The sequence below is a fragment of the Pan troglodytes genome, chromosome 11, assembly GCF_028858775.2.
Source record: "Pan troglodytes isolate AG18354 chromosome 11, NHGRI_mPanTro3-v2.0_pri, whole genome shotgun sequence".
Lineage (NCBI taxonomy): Eukaryota > Metazoa > Chordata > Mammalia > Primates > Hominidae > Pan > Pan troglodytes.
In genome coordinates, this window is record NC_072409.2 from 60,966,487 (window position 1) to 60,987,120 (window position 20,634).

General features: G+C 45.2%; 1 long non-coding RNA gene across 2 annotated transcripts in view; it reads left to right on the forward strand.

Annotated features, from left to right (window-relative positions):
- The window catches only part of LOC104007884 (uncharacterized), a 194,025-nt gene that overhangs the window by 43,962 nt on the left and 129,429 nt on the right, over positions 1–20,634 (forward strand). Inside the window, exons 2-4 of one of the 2 annotated variants that reach the window (XR_001720782.3) lie at positions 2,998–3,098; positions 3,638–3,704; positions 12,615–13,287. This is a non-coding gene — a long non-coding RNA (uncharacterized LOC104007884). Of the gene's footprint in view, positions 1–2,997; positions 3,099–3,637; positions 3,705–12,614; positions 13,288–20,634 lie in introns of those variants that run through there. The other variant, XR_008537294.2, reaches the window with a different exon arrangement.

Genomic DNA, 20,634 nt, shown 5'->3' on the forward strand with positions numbered 1-20,634 from the left:
AATGGATGCTTACCTCTGTTAACTTTCTTTGGTAGGGGAGGGAAAAAGTAATAAGGGTTTCCTCTCAAGTTGGGCATATAATTTTTACCTTTATTAAATTCATAATCAGACAAATCTCATTAGGCTCTTTGTAATCCTTTGATTCTTTGAGTATTCAATTCTGTTAAGTTGTGATCAGTTGACATACTGGTCATAATAATCATTAGCACTAGTCCCACACTGGGGTTAGAGGGGCAGAAAAGGAAGGGACTATTTGCTGACTTTTATGCCAAGGGAGGAACATGGTCTGAATATTTGTAATGGGGTGGGGATTGTGGGACAACAGAGTGTTATACTTCTGGGCACTTACATAAATGTGGGTGAGAGAATAGTTATGGTTTGTGTGGTAAAGCTCATTTTAAAGAAACTCTACCTCTGTATTAGTCTGTTCTCAAACTGCTATAAATAAATACTTGAGACTGGGTAATTTATAAAGAAATGAGGTTTAATTGGCTCATGGCTCTGCAGGCTGTACAGGAAGCATAGCAGCATCAGCTTCTGGGGAGGCCTCAGGGAGCTTACAGTCATGGCAGAAGGCAGCCAGGCTGTGCTCCAGCCACCTTGGGCACATGTCAGCACCTCCTGAGGCTGTGTCACCGACATGCATCCTTAACTTTGGCAAAATATACTTCCTAAATTGACTGAGATCTGTCTCAGATTTTGGGGGTTCACAGTACCTCATGGGACTTAGAGGCTGTTGGATCAATAAAATGAGGTGCCATTTCTTTTATCCGACACTGTGAGCTTTGTGATCCATTAGCGCCTTCTGTCCATGGCAATTTAACTTCATGGAAATTACATATTTGTATACAAATTTCTTCTATTATACTGTGAACCCTTTGAGGTTAAGATTTTGTTTGATCTTAAAAATAAAATTGGCAGTTGGTGGCTTCCAATATGCTAGGCCCTCTGCCATGTCCTTGTTAAGAAAGCTAAGATTTCTGTTTCCTTGGAGCTTCCAGTCTAGTCGGGAGACAAATCTTAAGCAAACTCACAAACAGGATTACAAGTTGTAGTAAGTGCCATGAAGCCAATAAAGGAAGAGAATATCAGGAAAAACTAGATGAATTAAAGGAAGGCCTTTATTAATTCTGTCTAAGAAAGGAAATTTGAACTGAGACTTGGAGGAAGAGGGTCAAGCCAGCATGTGAAGAGCTGGGCAAGGGTGATCCAGGCCCAGGGAATGGGGTGTGCAAAGGCCCTGAGGTGGCAGAGGGCTGAGAATATTCAAAGAATTGAAAGGAGGCAGGCAGGATGTGGTGGCTTATGCCTGTAATCCCAGCACTTTGGGAGGCTAAGGCGGGAGGACTGCTTGAGCTCAGGAGTTCAAGACCAGCCTGGGCAACATGGTGAAACCCCGTCTCTACATACAAAGAATACAAAAACTACACAGGCATAGTGGTGCTCATCTGGTAATCCCAGCTACTCAGGAGGCTGAAGTGGGAGGATTCATTGAGCTCAAGAGGTTGAGGCTGCAGTGAGCTGTGGTCATGCCATTGCACTCCAGCCTGGGTGCCAGAGTGAGAACCTGACTTGGGGGAAAAAAAAATAAATGAGGCAATATGAAACCAGTGTTGTGGGAAAGGGAATTAAAATGTAGGAGTAGCATATAGGACCTTCTGGAGAAAAGTTAAGTGTTTTGAATTTTATCCTAAAGGCAATAATATGCCGTGGTAAGGATGGTAGAAAGAGACATTGGCTTTGTCTGGTTTCCCCTGGAAGAAGACCAAGTCAAAGTAGTCTTTTTGGGAGGTGGTGTAAGGAAGCATCAATAGAAGAGTGGGAAACTGAGGCAGGAGAGGGAAGAAATCCAACAAAGGATGAGTTATAAATCAAGTTATCACTGTGGATAACTGAAGCTTAATCCTTCTGAAGAGTTCTGGGAACCACTTTAGAATGTACCCCTCAAGTTATCCCACTTGAGTTTGAGAGAACTGGGATATGTATTTATTTGTTATTTATTTATTATTTATTTTTTTGAGACACAGTTTCACTCTGCCACCCAGGCTGGAGTGCAGTGGCACAATCTTGGCTCACTGCAACCTCTGCCTACCGGGTTCAAGTGATTCTTGTGCCTCAACCTCCTGAGTAGCTGGGGTTACAGGCGCATGCCACTATGCCCAGCTAAATTTTGTATTTTTAGTAGAAATGGGGTTTTGCCATGTTGGCCAGGCTGGTCTTGAATTCCTGACCTCAAGTGATCTGCCCACCTTGGCCTCCCACAGTGCTGGGATTACAGGCATGAGCGACTGCACCCGGCTGATATTTATTTATTTATTTATTTTGTTTATTTTAGAGATAGGGTCTGGCTCTGTTGCCCAGCCTACAGTGCAGTGGCATGATCATAGCTAACCTCAGCCTGGAACTCCTGGGCTCAAGCGATCCTTCCATCTCAGCCTCCCCAATAGCTGGGACCCCAGATGGGCACCACACCTTGCTAATTTTGTGTATATATATATGTGTGTGTGTGTATATATATATGTGTGTGTATATATATGTATGTGTGTGTGTGTGTGTGTATATATATATATATCTATATATTTTTTTTTTTTTTTGCAGAGACAGAGTCTTGCTGTGTTTTCCAGGCAAATTTCAAACTCCTGGCCTGAAGTGGTCCTCCCATCTCAGCCTCCCAAAGCATTGGGATTACAGGTGTGAGCCACTGCAACTGGCCCAGAACTGGAGTATTTATACACCCAATCCTGTAAGCCATTGCTTGAGGTCTGGGAGACAAGAAAATGTCTTGTGAGGCACAAGCAGGTATTTCTAGCCTGCTGCAAGGGGTAGACAAAACAGCTTCTTTACCAGAGAAAATCTTCTGGCAAAGAAATATGGGTTCTGCTGTCGGAAGTCAGGTTAGTGAGTACTGAAGTGGTAAAGGTAAAGATATGTGGCAGATAGTGACTGCTGCAAACATGACCCAGTTTAGAAGTTAATACTTCTCTTTCATTCTTTCAGTGAATAAACCAGCAGACCAATTCAGAGCCCATTTCAGTGGTGCAGGTGAGAGGTGTTAGAGACCTGGACAAGGTGGTGGCAGATGAAGATGGAGAGAAGAGGTGGGTCTCAGATTTATGTTAGACATGGTATCAATATCTTGGTGATGGTTTGAACATGGGGCATGAGGTAAAAGGGAATTTCTGGCCTAAATATTTGGGTGGGCCATGGTGCCATTTACTGAAATCAGATAACTGGGAGAAGGATGACTTTGGATCACATATTATAAATGACATCAGTTGGCACAGTTGTGTGACTTTCTCCAGCAATGCTGAGCTGGCATAGGGGAAGTGGGTCTCAGATTTCATTCATAAGCAAAGGTTTGCTGTGTGTGTGCAATAGGGGAGAGAGGGCAAGGGAGTTGAAGACATTTACAAGGGAATGGTTAGCACAATGTTGGACTAAGGACTCTAAATTCATAGACAGGAAAATGAAAGCAGGAATGAGCAGTTGGTCACAGAAAAGATGGTGGGATGTAAGCTGGAGGAATAGGAGTGTGTGGTCTTATTCACCTTGGTAGACATAGCTCCTGGCACATAGTAAAAGCTCAATGAATATTTGTAATGAAGCTGAAGTAATTATATATATTTTATTTTTTTAGAGATAGGATCTCGCTATGTTGCCCAGGCTGACCTCCTGCCTCATGCATCCCTCACCAAGCTTAACAGGTAATTACTGACCTGAGGGTGGGTGATAGATTGAATCACACATTTCTCCAGTTCTCTAGTTCTTGGATTCAGCAGTCTTTTTGAGTGAGTCCTTTGTATTTCTCTCTTCAATTTCTTCCCCTTAAGGGTCAGCACACAAGAAATTCTCTGCTTCCAGTCTCCAGTGGGGTATAAATAAGAGTTTCTGATGCCCACTCCTGAAGTTACTCTGTGCTTGTGGGAAGGTGGATCTACTATGGACTGATCTCTGGATATTTCATTCATTCATTTAGCCATCCATTCATTCATTTATCTGTTCATTCAATAAGTCCTCACTAATAACCTACTACGTGCCTACCCTCAGGCTTTTGAGGTTTAGAGATAACAAAATGAATGGATGAGTAGATGGCCAAAAAAGTTTTGGTTATTAGGGAGCTACAAATAGCACCAGAGTTTCTGAATGTGAACTTTTTGGCTCTCCGCCCTTCATACACAGTTATATTGAGACTAAAGGAGGGAAAAAGCTTTTATTCTTTTGCCTGCTGTGTTGTTTTACAATTTTATAAAAATGTACAATGCTCTGAAGAAGCTCAGGCAGAAAGAAATCTTTCTATGGTATCTAAAAATGTACAGATCTATCTCTCTAAGAGCCATGGTGGGGTCAGCAGTTGCGCCCCCATAAAGAGTGGGTTGCAGAGTTTCACCCCTTTAACATTTTTAAAGCCACTGAGGTGTTATTTTTTAGAATGGTTTTACCTATTTAAGGGTAATGCTCATCAACCCTTCTTCAGAATTTGTGCAATCTTCCATGAGAGACACGTCATTTAATTTCTAGAATCAGCCCTGTATATTGTTTTCCTAAACTGTCTGCCACCCCCAGGCAATCTGTGAAGAAGAAATCTCTCCTCAAAGTAAAGGAAACCAGGCTTTCAGGTACTTTACTGTTGCAGGCCGGAGGGGGCAAGTCTCAGAGGGATTCACTGAGTACCCAGCATGGTGGGGTGCATAATAGATGCTCAGCAGATTCTTGTTTGACTTACGGATTGACAAAAATTTCACGAGGGCTGCAATGTGTCCCCAGCGCCTAGTATAGGGCCTCCTACTTTGTAGGTGCTCCATGAAGATGTTTATAGAATGAATGCACAAGTGAAGATTACAGGGGAAGACTGAGCTTTGGAAATCCTGCAGTGTGCTCTAGAGTTGACTCATTTGATTCTTTGGAGGAAAAAACAAACTTTTTTTCCTCTCTCTACTCTCACTCAACACTGCACACTTCCATGGGGAGAAGTGTGTGTGGGGGTGGGGTGAAGAAATCTCTACATACCAAGCAACACTCCAGCACAGCCCTGCCGGGCATCCTTTACTTCAGTTCAATTAGCCACAGATGAAGGGCTCAGTCCCACAAGACTGCTTCCCACCTCACATGCCAATCCGAAATGGTCACCTATACTTCTGGTTTTGTTTGTTTGTTTGTTTTTGTTTTTGGGACAAGGTCTCATTCTGTAGCCCAGACTGGAGTACAGTGGTGCAATCATGGCTTGCTGTAGCCTTGAACTCCCGGGCTCAAGCAATCCTCCGACATCAGCCCCCCAAGTAGCTGGGACTATAGGCATATGCCACCATGCCCAGCTAATTTTTGTAGTTTTAGTAGAGATGGGGTTTTGCCATGTTGCCCAGGCTGGTCTTGAACTCCTGGGCTCAAGTGATCCTCCCGCCTTGGCCTCCCAAAGGGCTGAGATTACAGGCATGAGCCACCAGGCCCGGCTGTCGCCTATACTTTGGAACTGCTGACTGTAAATCATGGTTCTCCTTATCCCTCCTTAGGTTTGATTAATTTGCTAGGATGGCTTACAAAACTGAGGAAAACTCGTTTATCACTTTATTATAAAGGATATTACAGGGTGAGCAAGGTGGTTCACACCTGTAATCCCAGCACTTTGGGAGGCCAAGGCAGGCGGATCACCTGAGGTCAGGAGTTCAAGACTTGCCTGGCTAACATGGTGAAACCCCATCTTTACTAAAAATACAAACAAAAATTAGCCAAGCATGGTGGTGGGTGCCTGTAATCCCAGCCACTCAGGAAGCTGAGGCAGGAGAATTGCTTGAACCCAGGAGGTGGAGGTTGCAGCGGCCAGCCGAGATCATGCCACTGCACTCCAGCCTGGATGGAAGAGTCGCATAGATATGTGAGAAGGAGCATGGAGATTCCATGCACTCGGGCACCACCCTCCAACCACCTCCACAAGCTCCACAATCCTAAAGCTTTCAAATCTTATTGTACAACAGGTTTTATAGAACTTTACCTCCAGCTTCTTCTCCTTTCTTTCCCAGAGATCTGGATGGAGCTGCAAGTTCCAGCCCTTAGATCACTTGGTCTTTCTGGTGACAGCCCCCATCCTGAGGCTCTCCAGGGGCCCTACCCTAAGTCACCTCATTAGCATAAACTCAGGTGTGGTCCAAAGGGGCTTATTATGAATAGCAAAATACACTCCTATAACTCAGGAAATTATTCCAAGGGTTTCAGGAGCACCAAATATATTTGATATTATACCAGAATTCCCCTCTGGCTCTGAACAGTAATATGAAATGATTTTAGATTATTTTTGCTTGTGTTCTGCATTCTTTTGGGAAGAAAGGGAAGAGGTTAGGAGGCAGTCCTCCTCAGCCAGTACACCAATCTGACCTGCTCCTCCTTCTGAGATGGGAAAAGTTCCCTTGTCCCCCTCGCAGAGCATGCCATGGGGCTGTGACTCGCTTCTTCAGTGCCCCCCGCTGCTCAAACCTCTAGGGGGAGCAGGCAGATGAGCAGGTTGTGGGGCTCTGACCCCACGGCAGCGTCTGGGGGTGAATGTTTACAGCTCCTGAAGCCCCAGTGGGGCGTGTGTTACAGTGTGCTCTTTTAGTTTTGCTATCTGTAGGCGGCTTGTGTTAATCAGCTCAATTAGACACTCTGCCTTATTGCAAGGACAGAGGGCTTTTCGTCTTGGGGTTCTTGCCTTAGTGTATCGGAAAAATTGCATCACATGTGGGCACAGTTAAGTGTTTTGAATTTTATCCTACATACAAAAATACATGGAGAATGAGTGCAGGGTTTTATTGAACGGTGGAAGTAGCTCTCAGCAGATGGATGGGGAGCCAGAAGGGGGACAGAGTGGGAAGGTGGTTTTCCCTGGAGTCTGCTGCTCAGTAGCCAGACTCAACTCCACCCACCCCGGCCAAATTCCTCTGGCTTCCTTGTTCCACCGGTGGATGGCCTGCCAGGGTCTGCTGGAGCCTGCCAGTATGTTCTGCCCGTGTGCTCCTCTTGACGTCCAGCTGCTTGTGTCTCTACCCACTAGGGTTTCGGGGGTTTTTATAGGCACAGAATGGGGGCATGGTGGGCCAGGGTCATCTTGGAAAATGCAACATTTGGGTGTGAAAACAGGAGTGCCTGTCCTCACCTAGGTCCGTGGGCACAGACCCGAGGGTGGCTCCCTCGCCAGGGACCCCACCCTTCTCCTCCCAGCACTTCCCTGCCCCTGCTCCTGTATCACTTCTTCATTCTCTACCTTGTGGAATGTGCCGCTTCAACCATCACTGAAGTAAAAATCTCCGGTTTAGTTGTTACTCCTTTCCCTCATGCAAGAGTGCCATGACCCAAACTACAGAGGGGCAGCTGTGAGGAGAGTGAGTACCAGAAAGTCAGGAGCACGGTTCGTGGGAAGAGGAAGAAGATCGGGGAAAAAGAAGAGCATCGTTTTATTTTTTTCTTTCTTTCTTTTTTTTTTGAGCCAGAGTCTCGCTCTGTCACCCAGGCTGGAGAGCAGTGGTGTGATCTCTGCTCACTGCAACCACTACCTCCCAGGTTCAAGTGATTCTGGCACCTCAGCCTCCTGAGTAGCTGGGATTACAGGCGTGCACCATGATGCCAGGCTAATTTTTGTATTTCTATTAGAGACAGAGTTTTACCATGTTTGGCTATGCTGGTCTTGAACTCCTGATCTGAAGTGATCTGCCCACCTTAGCCTCCCAAAGTGTTGAGATTACGGGCAAGATGGAGTCTTGCCACATTGCCCAGGCTGGTCTTGAACTCCTGGATGCAAGCCATCCTCCCACCTCAGACTCCCAAAGTGCTGGGATTCCAGGCATGAGCCACTGTGCCCAGTAAAGAACATTATTTCCTGAGCCTTTCAGACAACCTCCGCTGTTACATGCAGCTTGGTTTGTCTTGACTCATGTTGGGGGAGGGCTTGCTTACCACTCATGATGTTGCTTCCATGTAGCAGGGCCTTCTATTACAGTAATATTCTGGACTTTCCGTATCCTTTGACTCACCCCTCCCAGGAGAAGATGGGTGACTTAATAGAATGATGAGTTTCGTAGAGGGAAGTGAGTTGTGTGGCTCAATTCCTCCCTCTCATGGACCTGGCCAGCCAGCAGAGAGCCCCTATCCTGCTCTGCTCCAGTACCACTTACCTTTGCCTCTGCTGGGGGCCTGCAGGCCTCCAGAGCTGCCTGTGACTGGGTGGGTGAGTCTGTCTGATTCTGGGATTTAGTATTAGAAAGCTCAATCTCGCTGCACACCTACGGCCTATCTCCCCACCCAGCCTTTATGAGTAATACGGGTGGTGTTTCATCTCCATCTGCCTGACTCTTGTGACTGTCTCAATTGGTTCCAAGCTTGGGTGGAAAAGGGACTTCTTCAAATCTCAACAGCTGAAGTCTAGTACTTGAGTAGGAGTCGGGGCTGATCTGGTTGAACAGGCCAGGAAGAAACAGACTGCATTTCCTTGGCTCAGCCGTTACACAGTTTGCACTGGACAAATCCCATTTTCTTCTTGTGCCTGCCTTGAGGACTGCCAAGCACTCCCTGACAGTTGCTGCTCCCTTCCCTCCATGGGAGGTTAGCCTTTGCTGCTGCTGTTTGGCTGCAGCAGCTGCAGACCTTTCTGCCAGCATCTTCTGCTTGACTAACACCATAGATGGGGAAGGAGACTTCAGGAACAAAGAGCTAGAAGAGCGGGCAGAGGCTGGGCATGGTGGCTCACACCTATAATCCAAGTACTTAAGAAACACAATTTAAGAATCTTAAGTCAGATCTTTCTATCACAGGGTTGTGGTGAGCACAAAACCTTCTCCATACATGTCCCTGCCTAACCACAATTTAAGCACAGTGTTTTGTAAATAATGGAAGCCAAGGCAGGAGGATTGTTTGAGACCTGAAGTTCAAGACCAGCCTGGGCAACATAGTGTGACCCCTGTCTCTACAAAAAGTACAAAAATTAGCTGGGCGTGTTGGTGCACACTTATAGTCCCAGCTACTCAGGAAGCTGAATGAGGCAGGAGGATTGCTTGAGCCCAGGAGGTCGAGGCTGCTGTGAGCTATGATCATGCCACTGCACTCCAGCCTGGGCAATACAGCAAGACTGTCTCAAAAAAAAAAAAATTCAATGTCAAAAGAGACAAGGATGGGACTGTTTTCACATTTCTACTGTCCTCACGGTTAGTTCTTTGAATCAAATCCCTCTTCCAACTTGGGATCTAATTTCCTTGGAAAGAGAGTATATGGAAAGCAAGAAGGTAAGGACCAGGGTCCTTTTTCTGACCACATTGCTGGCTGTGTGGCCTGGAGCACCACCCTCCTTCCTCTGCCTGAGATTCACTGCATATTAAGTACAGGTTGGGGGTGTGCTACATCGGTTCCTCTTAGTTTTGTAGAAGTACACTCTCATTAGAGTGCACAATCTATATTGAGTATGCACTGTGTCCTTGGCACTCTATTGGGTGCTATGAGGGACACAGGAGTGAGCCCTTCACAATTGCCTCTGGTAAGGGATGTCAGCTGCAAGCTTCGGAGAAGCTGCTCCCTAAGAATGGGACAGATAAAGTACTATGGAATTTTGATAAACCAGAACTGATCTCTAAAACTTTCTATTTAAGTCATCAAGCATTTACCAGACAAATTTCTTCAGGGGAGGGCCCCATACGACTCTTGTCTGGTTCTCACCTTGCCTATCCCAGGGAAGGTAGTGGATATGTATTGACTGTGTTGGCACCCATTATTTACAAAACACTGTGCTTAAATTGTGGTTAGGCAGGGACATGTATGGAGAAGGTTTTGTGCTCACCACAACCCTGTGATAGAAAGATCTGACTTAAGATTCTTAAATTGTGTTTCTTAAGTATTTACCTTGGTCCTGTTTTCTTTTCTTCTCTTCTCTAATGACTTTTCTTTTTTCTTTTCTTTTCTTTCTTTCTCTTTCTTTCCTCTGTTCTTTTCCTTTCTTTCTTTCTTTCTTTCTTTCTTTCTTTCTTTCTTTCTTTCTTTCTTTCTTTCTGTCTCTCTCTCTCTCTCTTTCTCTCTCTCTCTTTCTTTCTCTTTTTCTGTTTTCTCCTCATGTGAGCTTTTTCTCTCCCTCCAAAACCAGTCAGATGGCTACATCTAATGGGCCTGTGGTTCTCTTGCTAGAAACACAGCACTTTGTAAAACTTGTTTTGTATTAGATTCCCTTAAATGTCTACATGTGGCACATGAGCAGGAGGGCAGTGACATCCACAGAAGGCCTCAAGGCTGGAAAGGATGGTCTTCAAGTGTGAAGTGCCAAGTGAACAGCAGGGAGCTCTGCCCCAACTCTTGCTATGCATGGATGGGGACTCCTGAGGGGAAGGCAAAATGGCTCTTGGTCTCTGGTGCATGCATTTGGGTCTGAGCAGCACTTATTCCTACTATTGTTATTAATAATTTTTTTTTGAGACAGAGTTTTCCTCTTTTTGCCCAGGCTGGAGTGCAATGGTGCGATCTCAGCTCACTGCAACCTCCATCTCCTCGGTTCAAGCCATTCTCCTCCCTTAGTCTCCAGAGTAGCTGGGATTACAGGTGCATGCCACCATGTCCGGCTTTTTTTTTTTTTTTAATTTTAGTAGAGATGGGGTTTCACCCTGTTGGCCAGGGTGGTCTTGAACTCCTGACCTCAAGTGATTCACCCACCTCGGCCTCCCAAAGTGCTGGGATTACAGATGTAAGCCACCATGCCTGGCCTGTTTGATTTTTGCCTTGTTTTGGGAACAGGGTCTTATTCTGTTATTCTTAGGCTGTGTGCATTGGCACCATCATAGCTCACTGCAGCCTCGAACTCCTGGGCTCAAGTGATCCTCCTGCCCTAGCTGCTGGAACCACAGGCACACACCACACGCCCAGCTTGTTATTGATGTTTCTGATAATCTAGGCAGCTAAAATTTGTATCACCCTTAAGAACTTACAGACAGGACTGTAAGATGTGAGAAGGTATTAATATGGTCACTTACAGAGGCTCTGAGAGTCTAGGCCTTTTGGCCTGGCCTGTTGACTCCAATCTCAGTGTTATTCCACAGCCCCAGAGTTTCAAGATAGCAAGAAGCTTCTCCTCCCTTCCCTCCATCCTCATAAGTCATCTGCCTTGGAGGACCTAAAGCCTTGGATTTTCCAGACTATTCCACAGCTTCTTGGAGATAAGCTCATGAGAATTGCCTTGAAACACACACACGGTGATTTTTGTGCTAGATACTTACTTTTTGGTATTTCCTGCTGGAGCTGGGCTTGGGTGGAGTTCCCTTTAGAAGCGCCAGAGTTTTCCTGTTTGTGCAGTTAATTTTCAAAACCTTAAATAAACTCTGTTATGTGTTCAGAATAATAACAACTCAACAACTATTCATTAAGCACCTACTATGAGCCTGGCACTGTTCTAGCAGCTGGGGATACAACAGTGACCTCAGCCGACCCTGCTTTCAGAGAGCTCTCAGTCTGGTCTGGGACACAGATTAGTAAACAGGCATTTGCCTTCCACGTGGTAAATGCCATGAAGGACAAAGTCCAGGGTGTTGGGGACGGGAGGTGTGGTACAAATAGCAGGCAGCCAACCCAATCTCAGAAGTGACAGGGCTTGAAGGGGGGAGAGGGGTGTGTGGTGTGCCAGGAGAGACTTCCCAGAGCCAGAGACAGCTAAACTGCATGCTAGATATAAGAAACTATTTCTTGTAGAATCTGTTCTCAATTATCTGCAAGTAGATTATTCCGGCAACTTGCAAGAAAACTTTTTTCAAGTCTCTTTACAGTGGCTTGAGCATCTCAACTTCCTCTATTTATGCTGCACGTTAACGCAGAGGCATCCAGTCTAATGTAGGTGGAGGCACAAACTGGAGAGCCTCCTTGCAGGAAGGTTTGGGATTAGGCGAATCACTGCATTTCCTGCTTGGAAAAAGGAGATGGAAGAAGTGAAGTTAGGCAAGATAAGCAAAGTGCTTCCTGGATACAAGTAATTCAGGTCTTTATAGGAAACTTTATTATTTCATTCCAAGTGTCTTTTTGGGATGTCAAGCAGGTACATCTCTGTTCAAATTACATAAAGCAACAAAACACATTCCAGGGCCACCAGATGTAAATGACTTGTGCATTATTCTCTTTTTAGATTTTCCTTGCCATTGTTTCCCTCCACTCGTACACATGATAAAGACCAACTTCTTGCCAAAAGAAAAAACAGGGGGTGGGGTTGGGGAACAACACAAAGGCTTCTGTGTGTCTGGTCTTTGCTGTTTCTTATGGTTAGTCTTGGATCTACTTTTGACCTCTTGGTCAGGCAATAAAATGCCTATTTGTTTAATTTTAAAATCAACTTTATTGAGGTATAATTTACATACAATAAGTGCACCCATTTCAAGCATATAGTTCTATGAATGTTGAACAAGTATACACCACTGTAAACAACTCCATAACCAAGACATTTATTTTCTTTCTCTTTCTTTCTTCCTTCCTTTCTTCCTTCCTTCTTTCCTTTCTTTCTTTCTTTCTTTTCTTTCCTTCCTTCCTTCCTTCCTTCCTTCTTTCTTCCTTCCTTCCTTCCTCTTTCTTTCTTTCTTTCTTTCTCTCTTTCTCTCTTTCTTTCTTTCTCTCGTTCTGTCTCTCGTTCTGTATCCCAGGCTGGAGTGCAATGGCGCCATCTCAGCTCACTGCAACCTCCGCTTCCTGGGTTCAAGCGATTCTCCTGCCTCAGCCTCTTGAGTAGCTGGGATTATAGGCATGCACCACCACACCTGGCTAATTTTTGTATTTTTAGTAGAGAGGGGGTTTCACCATGTTGGTGAGGCTGGTCTCGAACTCCTGACCTCATGTTCTGCCTGCCTTGGCCTCCCAAAGTGTTGGGATTACAGGCGTGAGCCACCACGCCCAGCCGATGCTGACATTTTCAACTTCCAAAAGTTCTTTGGTACCTTTCGCAGTTGCCCCCACGCCAGCCCCAGGTACCACTGACCTGCTTTCTGTCACCATAGATTAATTTTGCCTGTTCTAGAATTTCCAATAAATGGAATCATACCATGAGTATTCTTTTGTGTCCAGCTCTTTTGTTTTCGAGATTCATCCTTCTTGTTGTAGGTATCAGAGTTCATTCCTTTTTATTTAAAATGCAGATTTTTGAAGTAGCAAACCAATTGCTCAGCAAGATGACCAGACCTAGGAGGTCCCTCTGGTCTAAAAATTCTATCAACTTGCACAGGAAATGAAGGCCTGAGAATTACATCAGGTTAGTACAGATCACATTGAAGAAGCAGCCGAGCACGTGAATTTCTGAGCTCCAGGAGCCCAGGAGGACAGGGAGAGATGAAGCCCCGGTGAATGATAGAATATATTACAGAGGATGACAGGGCTATTTGTTCAGTTCCGTTATGAGCTCAGCAAAATGTGACAATCCTGGGAAATATAAATATATATTGCTATATTTATATGTGTGTTTGTCTCGGGAGGCCTGGCGGGGAGTGGTGGGTGGAAGAGTGGGTTTCCTGGAGGATTTGAGTAGGCAGAGATAACTGGGCAGAGCAGAGTCTGTGTCAGGCTGCATCGATACATATTCAATAAAGAAACATTACAATGAGAGCTAATACTGCTTGAGCACTTATTATGAGTCAGGCACTGTGCTCTGTTCCTTACATGCATTGTTTCATTACATCTGTACCTCCCTATGTACCCTGTGTAACCAGCGCCTCAGTGCCCTGCCCACACCTCCTTGTGTGCTCTTGCATAGTCCTGTACGCCCTCATTACTTTGTGCTGTGCACCCAGCAGCCAGCATCGTGGCTCTGTGTTGGAGGATGGTCCTTGAGCTACTAGAACTGCTTTGCTTCTCAGTATAGAGAGCAGAAGTGCCTGGGACTTCACCTGTGACTACTAGGTACTGTGGGACGAATGCTCCCAGCTCCCCATGTGACCTCTCCTGTCTCTGGCACACCTCTGCGTGGACTTTATTTGATTGTCAACGTTGCTTGGACGCCTCTCTTCCCTTCCTAGTCCCACTCTCTACCTCCTCTACCAGTTTCCTTTAAGGACACTTTTTGTTTTTTTCTTTGTTACCCAGATTAGAGTGCAGTGGTGCCATCTTGGCTCACTGCAACCTCCGCTTCCCAGGTTCATGTGGGAACACTTCTTTTTTGTTTTTGTTTTTGTTTTTGAGACAGAATCTCACTCTGTCGCCCAGGCTGGAGTGCAATGGCACAATCTCAGCTCACAGCAACCTCTGCCTCCCAGGTTCAAGCCATTCTCCTGCCTTAGCCTCCCAAGTAGCTGGGATTACAGGCGCACGCCTCCACACCCAACTAATTTTTGTATTTTTAGTAGAGATGGGGTTTCACCATGTTGGCCAGGTTGGTCTCAAACTCCTGACCTCATGATCTGCCTGCCTTGGCCTCCCAAAGTGCTGGGATTACATGCGTGAGTCACCGCGCCTGGCCCTAGGGCACACTTTTTTATAAATCACCTCATCATGAGTCCTTATCTCAGGACCTACTTCTAGGGACTCCACACTTGGGCAAGGTACTGTTAGTACAGTCATTTTGCAAATGAGGAAACTAAGGCTGTTACACACACATGCATCTCCATAACTCCTGCTCAGCCTCCAGATGAGCTTTCTCAGGCACCCTTCCCCAACCCATTTGTCTAGGTAATGTTCCTTGCTTATGTTCTACTTTTTTCTCTTTTTCTATTTTATTATTATTTTTGAGACAGGGTCTTACTCTGTCACCCAGGCTGGAGGGCAGTAGCATTACTATAACTCAGCTATAATGCAGCTTTTTTTTTTTTTTTTTTTTTTGAGATGGGGTCTTGCTCTGTTGCCCAGGCTGGAATACAGTGGCATGATCTTGGCTCACTGCAACCTCCGCCTTCTGGGTTAAAGCGATTCCCCTGCCTCAGCCTCCCAAGTAGCTGGGATTACAAGTGCCTGCCATCACACCTGGCAAATTTTTGTATTTTTATTAGAGATGGAGTTTCACCATGTTGGCCAGGCTGGTCTCAAACTCCTGACCTCAGGTGATCTGCCCGCCTTGGCCTCCCAAAGTGCTGAAATTACAGGCGTGAGCCACCGTGCCTGGCCTATCATGCAGCTTTGAACTCCTGCTCTCAATCCTCCTGCCTCAGCCTTTTAAGTAGCTGGGACTATAGGCATGTGCCATCATGCTTGGCTAATTAAAAAAAATTTTTTTTTTTTGTAGAGACAGAGTCTTCCTTTGTTGCCCAGGCTGATCTTAAATTCCTGGGCTCAAGTGACCCTCTCTCCTTGCCCTCCTGAATTGCTGGGATTACAGGCATAAGCCAGGAAACCCAGCTACTCCGCTTATGTTCTCAGATTCTTCCTTGTTTCCCTTTATCTTGGTGCTAGATTTACAATGATCTGGGTGATTATCCCATCAATGACCATCTCCCCTACTAGAGTGCTGGCTCCGGGAAGCCAGGATCCATGTCTTTTGCTCTTAGCTGTATCTCTAGGACCCTGGCATAGTTTCTAGAACATAGTAATTGCTTAGTAAATATTGACTGACTGAACGAATGATCTGAAGTTTCTCCAGTTTCCTCACAGGCGCTCACTGGTCTCCTGGATGAATACTTTTCAGCCTTTGCTGAGAAATGGGCTGGGAATGCATAATATAAAACCCCTGAGAGGGACACAAGGTCTCCCTCCTACTGCCAGTCTTCTGGGGGTGTTTAGAGAGATGCAATGTCCAGGGCAATGTGACAGTATTTTACTCCAGAGGACCAAAATTTAGCAACTAGAAGCTGATTCTAGAGGGTGGGCCTTGAAAGTTATGTAGAATTTGAATGGATGATTAGGAGGAAATATGAAAAACATTTTAATGAAATACTATGTCATTTAAATACACACACATTCTGAATTAAATACACATTCTTGGATCCCTGTTCTTCTCAACAAAAGTACACTGAGTCCCCAGTTCTCATTAGGAAGCTGATAAATATCTATTTCCTTCTATTCCTGCCACAGTAACTCCCCAGCTATATAAAATTTACAAACTGCTTTGGAAGCATTTGTGGAAAAAAGTGCCAGAGCTCTGTATGTGATTATTGAAATAAATGCTGATTGAGAGATTTCCCAGGTGGATACTTAAAACAGACATGGGCACATATGTACACTCACACCCCACACACAGGATACTTTAGGCTGTGATCAATGGAGATAAATTTTCCCACCTGACAGTTGACTGTAAATCAATCAGTGGTTTTAATAGTCACCAGATTTCTGCTCCTGTTTGCTGCTGTCTCAGGCAATCATTCACCTGCTGGGACACAGGACCTCAAGGATCTTGGCTTTTTGTCATCACTGCACATGGAGACATGGTGCTTAGCAGCAAGGTAAATATTGTCATACTGCGTATGTGAGAGGCAAGAATAAGTAAGTCAGGACATCCTTAGAAAAGTTTATCTCTGGATCCCCACTTTCCTTACCAATAGACTAATAGGAAGTCATGAATTTCCCAGGTTTTTACCAAATCGAAAGATTTTCATGACACTGTATAAGCTGGAAAGTAGTTGAGGGTCAGTAAATATTGAATGAATAGTTTCGAAGGTGAACATGCACTCCTGATTATTGGGTTAGATTCTTGAACTTGCCCCTCCTGACTTTATTATCCTGTCCATCAAGGTTTGCTTGGAGTTACTTGAACAAGCCAGGCTGTTCCACACCCCAGTACCTTTGCATATGCTGCTCTTGGTGCCTGGATTGGAATGCTTTCCATTAATCCAAGTGGGCTGAGGACATCTGATCTTTCGACACCTGGCACCAGGATTGTCTTTCATCTCCTTTATGAAGTTTTTATTGACTGACTCTCCCCCACCCAGAATGAGCCACTCTATCCTGTCCAAATTTGATTGCACATATCTATTTAATAAGACGTGACTGGGACCTTTGGGAAGTCCCTGCTCACACCCTGTACCCACGTGGAAACCATAATCAATGCTTCACTGCAGCCCACTTGCCCCCTTGCGACCTCTCAAGCCACCCCGAAAGCATTTCAGCAATGTGGATTTGACTGAAATGCTCACAAGGGAGAAAAGTGGAGGGCTTACACTGAACACCATATGGCCAAACTTTATACAAATCCCCGTTAAAAATCTTCCTTCATTCCCAAAGCCTTTTCTCCCACTGCCAGCTGCCTTATCTCCCCTATCCTTTCCAATCCTCCTCTCTCCACTCTCCTCCGGCTGCACTGGCTCCAGCCTCCTCCCACCCCTGGATTCTTCACCACTACCTCAATCCCATTTAGCAATTTAGTGCACTCACCCTTTCTCCTTCATTATCTGGCATCCTTGAAGCTTTAGGTTATGTTCATCAGATCTCTTTGAGATCAATCCCTCTTAAAAGACAAGGGTATTGTAAATAGGCAACACATATATTCTCCTCCTGCTAGAGACTGGAGCAACTTGAGGGCAAGAATCAAGCCTCATATACCTTTGCATCTCTAATGCAAAATATTTAAAATGTTTGTGAAATGAAGAAAGAAATAAAAGAATGTAGTCACCTATTAGAATCCATAAAGTTCTACTCTAATCATGGTTTTCTCCCGTTTGAACATTTTCTACGTCTTCTCAATTAATGCCTTGGCCTCAACTGCCATTTCTCCTTGACTCCAGCACTCTGCTCAGCAATGATGGACCTTCTTTCCCTTAAGCCCACACTGCATATTCTTTCCTTCAGGTGTTCCTTTGGGTTGTCCCTTCATGCCTGGAGTAATCTATGTCATTTATGAGGGTGATTGGTGGTGGGTTACCATCACCCTATTGAAATTGAAAGTGGATGTAACTCGTCTGGTCTTGCAGGTCCAGCCAAATCCTTCCCACTCTTCAAGACTCAACATAGGCCTTACCCCTCAGGATACTTCATTGAGGTCTCTAGCCCAGGCATGAATCTCTGTCGAGTCCTTGGGATATATATAAGCCTTGAAAGCACCCACTCTAAGGGCACTTAGTTATTTGGCTTGCTCTGTTGTGGAATGTGGGGGATGAGGCTTTGAAGCCATTCCTCTTCTCAGACTGTGGTCATTATTAGGGCTATTCACCAAATTTTTCAAGGTTTCCTCCACTTCCAGACTTGTGGTAGGTTTGTATATAACTTGGCATTGTGTGTGGCCGATTTGCTTTGGCCAATGAAATATGAGCAGAATTGGCATGAGTCCCTTTGGAAAAGAAGCTTACAGGGGAAGAAGTGTTAAGAGCTGGTGAGCGATCGACCACACTTTCCTTCCCCTGGCATGGTGATTAGCAATGTTTGAGATATGTGGCAGATTGCCCATTAGACTGGGTCCTCGGGTGAGGACCCAGCTGATTCACAATGGGCATCTGGTGAGGGCAGTAAACATACCTTTTTTTCGTTAGGCCATTCAGATACAGAGGTTATTTGTTACTGCAGCACAACCTATCCTATTCAGACAGACTATAATTTCCTTGAGGGCAGGAGACATGCTTAACTCACCTTTCTATCCCCTATAGAACATAGTAGAAGGTCTTGTGGATGTTCAATAACTATTGCTGATTATGTATACTGAGATAGGGTAAACTATATGAGACTGGAGAGTGGGACTTGGTCTCAGAACTTCAACTTGAGATCTCAGTCTCTAAAAAATCAACATAAATATACAAGATGATTCTACCTGTATTCTAATAAGATTCTCTGGAGCACAATTCTGAAAAACATTTTCTTTTGAAAAAACTTTTTTAAAAAAGAAAGAAGATTCTTGCATACAGGGATGCAGAATAGTGTAATCAAAGGAATCTGGGCTTTCAACCTTGGATAGACTTGGGTTCAAGTGCCAGCTCTTCCATGTCCATGGCTGCATGATCTTGGACAAGTTATTTAAGCTCTTTGAGTCTTGGTTTCTTATCTATAACAGGGATGATATCACCACCTACTCTACAGGATTACTGTGGGGTTGAAATGAGAGAATGTATGTAAAGTACCTGATACATTATGTGTGATCAACAAATGTCACTCTGTTAGGTCTTTGCTCCCACCAGGTGTGTGTGGGTTGGTGCAAACTCTTGCTTAATTCTCTGAGAACTCCCCTTCATTTACTCCTTCTGAGATCTTGGTTACATGCCCAGTCCCTGGATTTATTTAGCTTGGTCCAGGTCAGATCCTTAAGGTTTTGCATTTACTGCCCCAGGCACACTCTGGCCTGAGAAATTCCATCTACAACTGGCTGGAGTTGGCACTAGCCCTTGGCAAATAACTTCAATTGGGAGAAAAGTATTTTTGAGACAGGCTCTTTGCTGCCAAAATCTTAAATAGGGCCTTCTGTGAGGGAGGTCTGGTCAGGGAAGTGAAGGGAGGTGATCTCCCCAGGGAAGAAAAAACTTAAGGCCAGGCATGGTGGCTCAGGCCTGTAATCCCAGCACTTTGGGAGGCCAAGGTAGAAAGAGCCCAGGAACACCTCAAGACCAGGAGTTTGCTTGAGCCCAGGAGTTCGAGGCTAGCCTGGGTAACGTGGCAAAACCCCCGTCTCTACAAAAAACTAAAAAATTAGCTGAGCATAGTGGCGTGTACCTGTGGTTCCAGCTACTTGGGAGGCTGAGGTGGGAGGATTGCTTGAGCCCAGGAGGTTGAGGCTGCAGCAAGTCATGATCACTCCACTGCCCTCCAGCCTGGGTGACAGAGTGAGACCCTGTCTGAAAAAAAAAAAAAAAGAATTTAAGATATCCCAGTGACCAGTTCCAAGAAAGCCCCACCTGGGCCTGAGCACTGGCTCTAATGACAGGCGATTGATTACTCTTTGAACTCTGGGATCTGTCAGTGATGGTGGCAGGGGAGTCTGCGAAATTATCCTCAATGACTGACTCCTTGGGCCACAGGCTGGGGCATGGTGTGGTGGTCCAAGGGCTTGTGTTCTACTGGACTCCTGGACCTGTGAACTTGTGTTTAGGGGTGGAAGTATTGTCCCTGACTAAGTCCTTGAGGCCAGCTCCCTCCTCCTCTCCCATGTAGCTACAGCTGTGATGTGGCATGGCCAACCTCCCCAAAGGTGCTTGTGTAACTTGTTTTTCAAAGTCTTGGCAGGAGCTCTGGTCCTGAAGTGAGAAAGGGAAAGGGTGTTTACATTCTGGAAGAACAGTTCTGAGAAGTGTCTCACATCAGGGCTGTCCCTGACCAATCCTTGTTCCCCAGTATCTCTGGAAGCTTCTTTTCCTATGGGATGGCTGGTCACAATCATAGAGATGATCTTGGACCTAGAGGAAACAAGCTTGAACATGACGGAAGGTAGGCAGTGAGGAAGCGCTGGTCTGCCAGCCACGGTTTGCTGCCCTGTGTAAACTGCCCTCCCTGGAAAGGCGAGGAAGCCTCTCCAGGACAAGACTGTTGTTGCCCCAGTGCCTCCTGCTGTGCCTGGAATAGAGCACAGGGCTACAAACAGGTGCTCCATAGACATTCACTAAGTAAATAAATTGTGAAAATACGTGGGCAAGAAAACATTTCAGAGGTCACATTGGTGCAAGTTCTTAACTGACACCAGGTTAACAGCTTTCTCTGAATAGTACTTACATTAATAATAACAATGGTTACTATTTATTAAATACCTAGTGTCTGCCAAGCAAAGGCAGATATTATTTCCTTAAATCCCACAATAGTTCTACTAATAGGTAGCCTCTCCCCAGTTAATAGCTGACA